The sequence below is a fragment of the Berghia stephanieae genome, chromosome 1 (assembly GCF_034508935.2).
Source record: "Berghia stephanieae isolate SIO BIC M18660-M18661 chromosome 1, UCSD_Bste_1.3, whole genome shotgun sequence".
NCBI classification, from domain to species: domain Eukaryota; kingdom Metazoa; phylum Mollusca; class Gastropoda; order Nudibranchia; family Aeolidiidae; genus Berghia; species Berghia stephanieae.
Window position 1 is genome coordinate 103377091 of NC_088360.1, and position 9997 is coordinate 103387087.

At 36.8% G+C, this 9997-nt stretch overlaps 1 protein-coding gene across 1 annotated transcript in view; it reads left to right on the forward strand.

The window, feature by feature from the left end:
* Positions 1-1437: 1437 nt before the first annotated feature.
* The window catches only part of LOC144962613 (uncharacterized), a 78137-nt gene continuing 69577 nt past the window's right edge, over positions 1438-9997 (forward strand). Inside the window, exon 1 of the mRNA XM_078895703.1 lies at positions 1438-1590. The gene's annotated coding sequence lies outside the window, so the exon portion shown is untranslated. The remainder of the gene's footprint in view (positions 1591-9997) is intronic.

Consider the following 9997-nt stretch of genomic DNA (forward strand, 5'->3'; position numbering starts at 1 on the left):
AAACTACCAATCCTCGAAATTTATTGAAAGCGACTATTCTATTTCAATATGCCTCATTTTTATGATTTATTCTCATTATAAAAATACATAAATGGTTGCTTTAACCCGACAAAACATAGGCACTATTTATTATGCTCTATAGTAGTGGTAGATATGGCTAAATCACCACGCTGGAAGTCTTTAGACTTTCTTTAAATTCGTAATGCTCTATGTTGCCATTTATTAAGTCGTCTGTGTCAAATTTAAAAAAGACAGTGATAACTCACCATGCCTACACTCTGATATTTCACTCATCAACTACTGTTGCAGGAGTTCTGTACCCAAATAAAAGGACATTGATAAAACAATCTGACAACAAGTAACACAAAATTGAGCCATTGGTAATGTCTGAATAAAGACGTAGTTAAATGCACAATATAAATATGTGAAGAATAATTCTCAACAATTATGGTAAGGAGAATTATAACGAGATTGTGAAAAATAATTATCAGCAAATATGTGTGAGGATGAATTATTAAGTATTTAAAGAAGAGTTATCAATAAGTTTTGAAGAAGAAATAAGTGTTTGAGAAAGAATAATCAACAGATATGTGATGAAGAATTATCAGGATTGTTTTGTACAGCGATGTGGTCTTGTGGAATGGCCCTCGATTTCGGATCGGAAGGTCCTGGGTTCGAGACTCGCTCGGCGCATAGTTGAGTCCTTGGAAAAGGCTCTTTACTCACATTCTCTCATAGTACTCGGGTATAAAATGAGTACCTGGCCGTTAATGGCGTTGTCGAAAAATTGTAATCTCAAGAGACATGTTAAGTGTTGTTGTTGATCAGTGTTGACCAGGTCAAGCGCTTTGAGCACGTTTAGTGGATATTGCTCTACATTAAAGCTCAACAGATGTGAAGATGAATGATCAACAAGAATGTGAAGAAGAATATTATCGACAGATGTGAATAAGAAGAATAAACAGAAGTGAAGAAGAATTATCAACAAGAATGGGAATAAGAATAATCAACAGATGAGAAGAAGAATTATCAACAGATGTGATGAAGAAGAATCAACAAGTATGTGAAGAAGAATAGTCAACAAGTATGTGAAGAAGAAGAATCAAGCATTCGAAAAATAATTATCAATAGTTATGTGGAGAAAAAGTATCAACAAGTATACGGAGAAAAATAATCAAAAAGTATGTGAAGAATAAATATGTAAAAATAAAAATAAGATAATCAGGACAATATTACCAGAAATCGATGTCGTGTTATTTTTTTTGCATACATAACATTGTTATTTTCCAGTATCACGCCTGCCTCGCACTACCTGTCGTAGGAGGACGTGGGTGAGCACTGGTGTTGACAGCCGTGAGTCCAGACGAGTGTGTCTTTGACGATCCCACCACCTATTCTCTCCCCGCTGTCACCACGAGCCATGTGATGCTAGGAGCTATGTAAAACAAGAGATAGATAGATGGATAGATAGACCAAGTTTGTGTATCGCCTTCACTTACTGCTATTGAATGACTTTGGAAGTGTTTTTGATTTTTGATTTATTTGGATGTGTTTGGAACTTTTTACTGGAATAAACAACTGTTGAGATTGGTATGTACAGTTAAATTTAACTAAAAAAACAACAACAACAACAAAAGACTCAAACTCCTCAAAACTGTATTTTTTCAGGGTGATTTAGAGGGTAAAAATTGAACTTGATGATTTTGCGGCTATGTGGTCTTGTGGTATGATACTCGCTTACGGATGGGAAGGTCTTGGGTTCGAGCCTCGCTCGACGCATAGTTGAGTCCTTGGAAAAGGATCTTTACTCATATTCTCTTACCGTATTCAGGTGTAAAGTGAGTACCTGGCTGTAAATAGCGTTGTCACTGTCGAAAAAAAATGTATTATCGCCTAACATGCGTCATGTCTCGTTCTACATGTTTTGTGTTGCTGTTGGTCAGGAACCCTTTGTAAAACGCTTTCTCCACGCTTAGTGTATATTTATTTTTTTTTAAATGAGACTGGTGAAAGTTTACTTGTAGGAAAAAGAGTATTAATTCTTAAAGTGTCAAAAATTTTAAGATTCATATTTTTGATTAATCTATTTTTAAATTTATCTATTCCATATCTGCGTCCACTCCACCATATCAAATTGACGTAGTGAGTCACATACTGTTGGTTTTAGTTTGAAACCCTGAGCAATATCGATAGATAATTTAGAGGACGGTATTATCGCCGTTCTAAAGTTCCTCTGTGATGTAAATGATTTTGTGCGCTAGACCAAGAAAACGGGGTGTTTTTATTCCAATTTAGCAATAAGATACCAAAAGAAAAAGAATAGATACACAAAAAGAAAAAAAATCCTCCATATGTCGGTCATTTGAATAATTTCTCACAACTTGTCAAAGAAAAAAAAGAAAACTTTATTCTTTAAAGTTTTAGATTGACAAATCTTGACAAATTGTCGGTCATTCTAATGGATAGATTTCACAGTATAAACGTTTTAGCCGAAAAGAGAAAGGCCATTCATTAGTCTATGCACGCCAGTTGATGACATAAAGGTTTTAACCAGATACCTGTCGTACTTTGGTTAAACACGTATTTAAAAATTTGGCCAGATAACTTGTCCATTAGATATCGATTGATCTAAATGACCTTCTTCTTTGCAAAAACTCTAAAGTCTGGGACTTCACAACTCCCAGGTTTGAGAGGTTTTGTTTTGTTTGGGTTTTTTTGCAAAGGTGAGTGGCATTTAAATTGTTCGATATTTGAAGGACGCGTTTTCTAGACAAATGTTTAAATACTTGTTGTTCCAGAGTACAGCAGTTAATTGTAACTTTTATTTAGTATGGTTTGTCATGTTTATGAATTTATGAGTGTGTGGGACTATGCTTAACTTTTTTAATGCCCTTTTTCAAAGTATATCTTTTTTTCTTGTTTTGTTATTTTCCTCTTCTTCTTCTTCTTTTTCTTCTTCTTCTTCTTCTTCTTCTTCTTCTTCTTCTTCTTCTTCTTCTTCTTCTTCTTCTTCTTCTTCTTCTTCTTCTTCTTCTTCTTCCTCCTCCTCCTCCTCCTCCTCCTTCATTTCTTCTCCTCCTCCTCCTCCTCCTCCTCCTCCTCCTCCTCCTCCTCCTCCTCCTCCTCCTCTCCCTTCTCCTTCTTCCTCTCTTCTTCTTCTTCTTCTTCTTCTTCTTCTTCTTCTTCTTCTTCTTCTTCTTCTTCTTCTTCTTCTTCTTCTTCTTCTTCTTCTTCTTCTTCTTCTTCTTCTTCTTCTTCTTCTTCTTCTTCTTCTTTTTCTTCTTCTTCTTCTTCTTCTTCTTCTTCTTCTTCCTCCTCTTCTTCTTCTTCCTCTTCTTCTCCGCCTCCCCCCCCCCCTCCTTAATCCGCCTACTCCTCCTCCTTTTCCTTCTTCGTGCCATATTCTTTTTCTTATTCTTGGCTACCACTCAACCTGCTCCTTGCTTGCCCCTCCTTCTTCTGTCTTATCCTTTTCTCTATCCGATTACCAACATAGGCATTATCTTTATCATCGTCATCGTCGTCATCGTCATAATCATTTTCACTATAAGTCACCACAAAAATAGACTGACTTTCATTCATTATTTCTTAAGCCACCACATAATGACATCCTATTATATCCTGAAAACCAGACCCAATTATTGGCTTGTTTCATCATTTTTGGTAAATTGGGTTAAAAATTAAGCCCTTTCGCAACGGCACGATGATTAGGCAAGATGGGTGTCATTTAAATCGATCGAGATTTGAAGGACGAGTTTTCTATATCGGTCATAGGTTCATAAAATCGCCTAACAGGCGACATGTTTCGTTTTACTTGTTACCTGTTGCTGTTTGCTAGGTACTCTTTGTAAAGCGCTTTGAGCACGTATAGTGGATATTATTGGGGGGGGGGGTGAGGGTTTTTTTTTATCCAACGATTAGCGCATAACAAATTGAATTATCAAACCTACACATAAATGCAGGGCGGGTTATACCAAACCACTGCCATCTGTCTAATCGTCGCAAAATGGTATTATGCCGAACAGGGGGGGGGGGGGGGGAGGAGAAGGGGGGGGATCTCGTTCTCAGATTTAAAGCTAAGCTAATTTTTTTTATTTTTCAATGTTAGAATTGAAGACTTCATTGAGACCCCTGTCGAACGTCAAAGGTGCGCGTATGTAAAATTTGGGCCAGAAAACTCGTACTTAAAATATTGAATATACTTTGCAATGTCCCAATTGTTCGCTACCGACGTGTACTTATTTGCAGGTCTGAAAACCCGAATAAATATGGCCCCATTGTTGTTATGGGTATACTCTCAAACCGACACAAAATATCGTCCTTTACGAGAATATTTTAATCAGGCCCATAATTGCGTTCAGTGATTGGACCTGTTAATTTGTACACCTTGTTCACCATCCTTTGAAAAAGACACTAGTCTATCGCATAGCACTTTTTGCCAATCTTATAGTAGACCTAGCTACCAATTTATTGCCGAGTAAATAGATTGGGTTTTTTGTTTAATATCTCAACTAGCAAAACGTCGAACAAGATTAGTTTGTGTGTGAGTGAGTGCTCTATTGATTTGTTATTACTGATTAACCTACCAGGTCCCCAAACATACTCATGCTGTCATGTCACATCATTAAGCTAGCAGCATGTTTCCGATTTCGTAATCCCTATTCAAATTTAACTAGTTAACTAACGGACGCCGTAATCTGGAAAAACGTCGGATTTGAAAATTTGGTCAGAAAACTCGTCCTTAAATTATCGATCGATTTACACGACCCTCATTTAAAAAAAAAAACTCTCAAACTTGGGGCTTTTGCGAAGTCTTCTCTAGTCCCAGGTTTGAGAGTTTTTGTCTAGATGAGGGTTATTTTAATCGATCGATATTTGAAGGACGAATTTTCTGGCCAAATTTTAAAATACATGATTTTTCGGAATATGGCCGTTAATTGGTGAAAAGGAAACATTGTGCTGCGTTTTTGTATTTTTTAAAAAAATAATGGTATGGTGAATCGGGGTGCACCGTTGTCATAATATTATTAGAATGACAGCGAGGCACTGAGTACATGAGATGAATTGAGATAGTGGTGGGATTTGGGAAGGATGTAGAGAGACTTAGGAAAAAGGGAAATAGAAGCTAGATTAATTATAAGCAAACACACACACACACACACACACACACACACATATATATATATATATATATATATATATATATATATATATATATATATATGGGTTTTAAAAAACGACTCACATTCGTCCAAGACGGCCGTTTCTACACTCATGTGTTTCCTCAGTTGGGTCAGACCTTCTTGCTTGAAGGATAATTCCGGAGTATTCATCATGAGTTTTTGGTGGTGCGCGAAAGGGTGTCTGCGTGCGTCCATATATATATATATATATATATATATATATATATATATATATATATATTATATATATATATATATATATATATATCATGTTATGATACAACTATAGTTCTAAGAGCTCGACATGTTGATAACAACAAGGTAGCAAGGGCCATCATCAGGACTGTATGGAGAATGTATTAGAAGTAGTGTTGACTTTTGACGTGATTCCGTAGTTTCAAAGTTGATTAATAGGTGTTTCCGTCTATGCGGACACGTGTTGTATATTTCTTTCTTAGTGTTGAGCGAGGCCTCTGGAGAATGTTTGACGATAGTGTATTTCTTTTCCAGGCATAAGCTACATTGGTTTGTTGATGGTGTGTGTGTGTGTGTGTGTGTGTGTGTGTGTGTGTGTGTGTGTGTGACTAATCGGATTGCTGTAACCAGTTAACTCTCATACTCGGGAAAAACACGTATTTAAAAATTTGGCCAGAAAATACGTCCTTGAAATATCGATCGGTATTAACAACCCTCATATTGGCAAAAACTCTCAAACGTGGGACCTCGTGAGTTTTATTTTTTCCCAAGCAAATGAGGAACTTTCAAATCGATCGATACTTGAAGGACTTGTTTTCTGGCCACATTTTTCGATACGCTATTCCACAGTACGGCAGTTATTTGGTTAACAAGGCTTATAAAAAATGGAATTTTCAAGAAGATTGAGCTGACTCTAATGAGGTTTGATGTTTCTTGACGGGCCATTACTACCTGAGATAATCAGAGACTTTCAGACACTAAAGATTACGGGGTCATTATGTTATTCCCTATAATGGAAAGAGCTTTTGTCTTTATGGACGCCCTAATTACAAAAGAGATCGTGCTAGATTCCTTGTATTTGCCCATCTTTCTGCCTACCCATCAACCTATTTAGGATCTGCATAGCTATCTGTCTGTCTTCTGTCGATCCATCTATCTTTCTTTCTATCTGACTATCTATCTATCTATCTATCTATCTATCTATATATCTATCTATCTATCTATCTATCTATCTATCTATCTATCTATCTGTCTGTCTATCTATCTATCTGTCTGTCTATCTATCTATCTATCTATCTATCTATCTATCTATCTATCTATCTATCTATCTATCTATCTCCCTACATATTAATCTGACCATCTAACAATCTAAATCATCTCTCTATCCACTATCTATTTATTCATCTACTTCCATCAACTTATTCATTTTTCCATCTTTATACATATCTATCTTATTGTGTTTTAGTCGTATTATGATACAAATAATATGGTACTAATAGCGTTCGACATGTTGATAACAATAATGGAGCAAATTATTTAAAGATATTTATCACGATAGTGTTGTCTACATCGATATTTAATGCCTGCCATCATCAGGACTGTGTAATATAAGTAGACATTTGAAAATTGAGGAATAAAAAGAGAATAGTGTTCCTATCAAACAATAGATAAACTATGATGTAGTAGATAGACAGACCTACTAGACATTTCTGCCGTACTCTGGAAAAACACATATATAAAAATTTGGCCAGAAAACCCGTCCTTCAAATATCGGTCGATTGAAATCACTCTCATTTTCTTTCACTTTCTACCTCCCTCAACCAAGACGTCTAACTTCTACGTCATGGCACAAGACCGAAGGGCTAGAGCTCAGGTGGTCGCTGGTTCGGATAAGTAAGTAAGTAAGTACCTCCCTCAACCGTATTGGTGCGACAAACTTTGAATTTGAAACTATAGGAATAAAAAAAATGTTCTTTTCATTTTTAAAAATGCCTCAAAGCATTTTACAAGGGGTCCCTGGTCAACAGCAATATTTAACATGTAGGACGGGATATGACGCCTGTTAGGCGATATTACAATTTTTCGGACAAAGACAACGCTGTTAACCGTCAGGTACTCATTTTACACCTGATTTCGGTGAGAACACGTGAGTAAAGAGCCTTTTCCAAGGACTGAACTATGCGCCGAGCGCTAAGCTCGAACCCAGGACCTTCCGATCCTAAAGCGAGTGTCATACCACAAGACCACATAGTCGCCATACCCTACTCTTCTCATCATTATTGATACATATGCACGCTCCATACTGAATTAGTATCCCTTTGTTCTTTACTTTGCCTGTTTTGTTTTTTTTTTTCACATAATGTACAACCGACTAGATATGCTTCATTTCAAACTTTAAATTTCAGGCTTTATCCAACTCGAACCTTTCAAATATTATATTTATTCTAAATGTTAAACATAATATTTTCTTGTTTATTTTTGCATGTGAATACCTTTTTACAAAGTCTATTCTATACGATATACATGGAAGCAAGAGCTCAAATCTCTGATCGATCGAAAGCTGATTTGTTTAAGTGAATTCTATTCATTAAGCGAATAACACTTACGAAAACTGCTTTACTCTTGTCCTCAAATCTTTTGATAAAAGTACACAAAGGTTAATGGCTCAGAGCTATTGACTATATAGGTAAACGGCCAGCACAATGTAATTCATTAACAAATAAAACAAACACCTGAGTCGACCGGGGGTTATTTGTGTGAAATGTCTTTCACAAGGACGCTATATGCGGCTATGTGGTCAAGTGGTATGACGCTCGCCTTCGAATCGGAAGTCCAGGGTTCGCGTACCGCTCTGAATGGCGCATAGTTGAATTCTTGGAAAAGATTCTTTACTTACATTCTCTCACTGTACTCAGGTGTCAAATGAGTACCAGGCTATTAACTGACATCATGTCTCGTCCTACATGTTAAGAGTTGCTGTTGCCCAGGGACCCATTGTAAAGCGTTTTGAGCACGTTTAGTGGATATTGTTCTATATCTTTTAAAAAGCCCGTTTCAAGGAAGCCAATTCCGGATCAAGAACTTTTCAATTCACTGTAACCTATCCGGCCACTGATCACGATCAATGTTGCTCAACTGCAGGGACGGCTGGTAATAGTGGGCAGGGTGGGCAAATACCAGCCTGTTTTTTCAAGTTATAAGCTGTATTACCAGGTCAGAAATAATCAAATCTAAATTAGATAATTTCAAAAGTTACTACTTAAACTTGATACTTCGTACTGAAATCAATTTGTGTGTATTTTTGATAGATTGCGAATGACCATGAACCCCGTAATGCATAAACCAGGATACGCTCCTGTTCTTTTTATCACCCCCCCCCCCCCCCTTCCCCAACCACTCCACTCCACTCCGCCCACATCGTCATCTCATCGTCACGTCGCCTGACGGTGAACTAACTCCGATTTTTGCTGTCTGGCCTCTCTAGTACTAGGTCGGGCTAATTCAAATGAGCCTACCTTAACTCTTTAAGACTCAACCCGACAAAAACCGACAACGGCATAATATTCATGGGCGGGGTAGTCAAGACTGGCCTCAGTAAGTAAAATCCAATCGTTGTGAAGGAAATGGCAGGCCCTGTCACTGCCGCAGGGTGTTTTCAGCTTTGATTGTTATAAATTTGCCGACAGAAAAGAAAATACGTTTCAGAAATTGCGATTTAAATCCTATTTTATTTGCGGGTGAAAATCATTGACATTGCACTTTGTTTGAGAAAAATCGGTAAAAAATTACGACTTTGGTGATGAAAAATGACTTTGAAGACAATTATTGTAAACTTTTAAAAATATTATGAATAATTTATAACTTCCTTATTTGTGGGTCGATTTTGTCATTCGAGGTATCAATGTTATTGTAATAAAGAGATAGGAACTTCAGAGTTATTTTTTCTGATGCGAAATTATTACTTTGTAATTTTAGCACCAAGAAAAATAGTCGGTAAATAAATTTATTACACCTCTTTGATAGACCGCCGGGGTCCGTTCGTGTAGAATTGTGAATCAAGCGTCTCAAAGTCTTCGACCAATCACAGGCTATCTATCCAGCTGGCCGAAACAAAGACGCTTCTCCCCGTCGATGTATTACGCTATTGTTATGCAAAGAATATAACACCTTATTGAGTCGGCCTAAAAGCTAAAATCTAAAAGTAAAAAATATAATTCTGAGGAATTTGAAAGTCACATTGCTGAAGTCAGCTTGAAAAAAGAAGTACATTGGTCCTTTTTTCAGAAAAATCGGTTGAAAACCAACGGTTTTACGAATAAATTTGATTTTAAAAATTGCTTTTGTTTATTTTAGCTTTTTTTAGCAACTTTTTTATTTAACGGCCGATTTTCTTGATTTTTATATCATTCTTTATATCTCAAAGAGACGAGATCAGTGATATACTTTGTTTGTTTCAAATGTAACTAGAACATAATTTGGCTTTTTTTACCTATCGACCATGCCTGGATAATTTATTCAACAATGTGGCGATGTGACGCAACTATTCCATGGCCGTCTTCCACTGCCTCAACGATGATTCAATTCATTGTTGACGGCTGTTGACACGTGAGCTGCCAGAACGACCAATCGTTGAAGGGTCAAGATGCTCAGTAGCCAATCGTTCTTCGGTCAAAAAACTTAAGAACTCACGAGAACAAAAGTTTGAAATTTGGTGATGGACGGACCTATGAAATCGTTTCTGGGCGGAGTTTAGCCATGAGTGACCGTAGAAAACGAAAAGGCGACTACAGATATCAAAGAGTAGGCTTATATCATCAAAGGATGTCTACATGATTGAC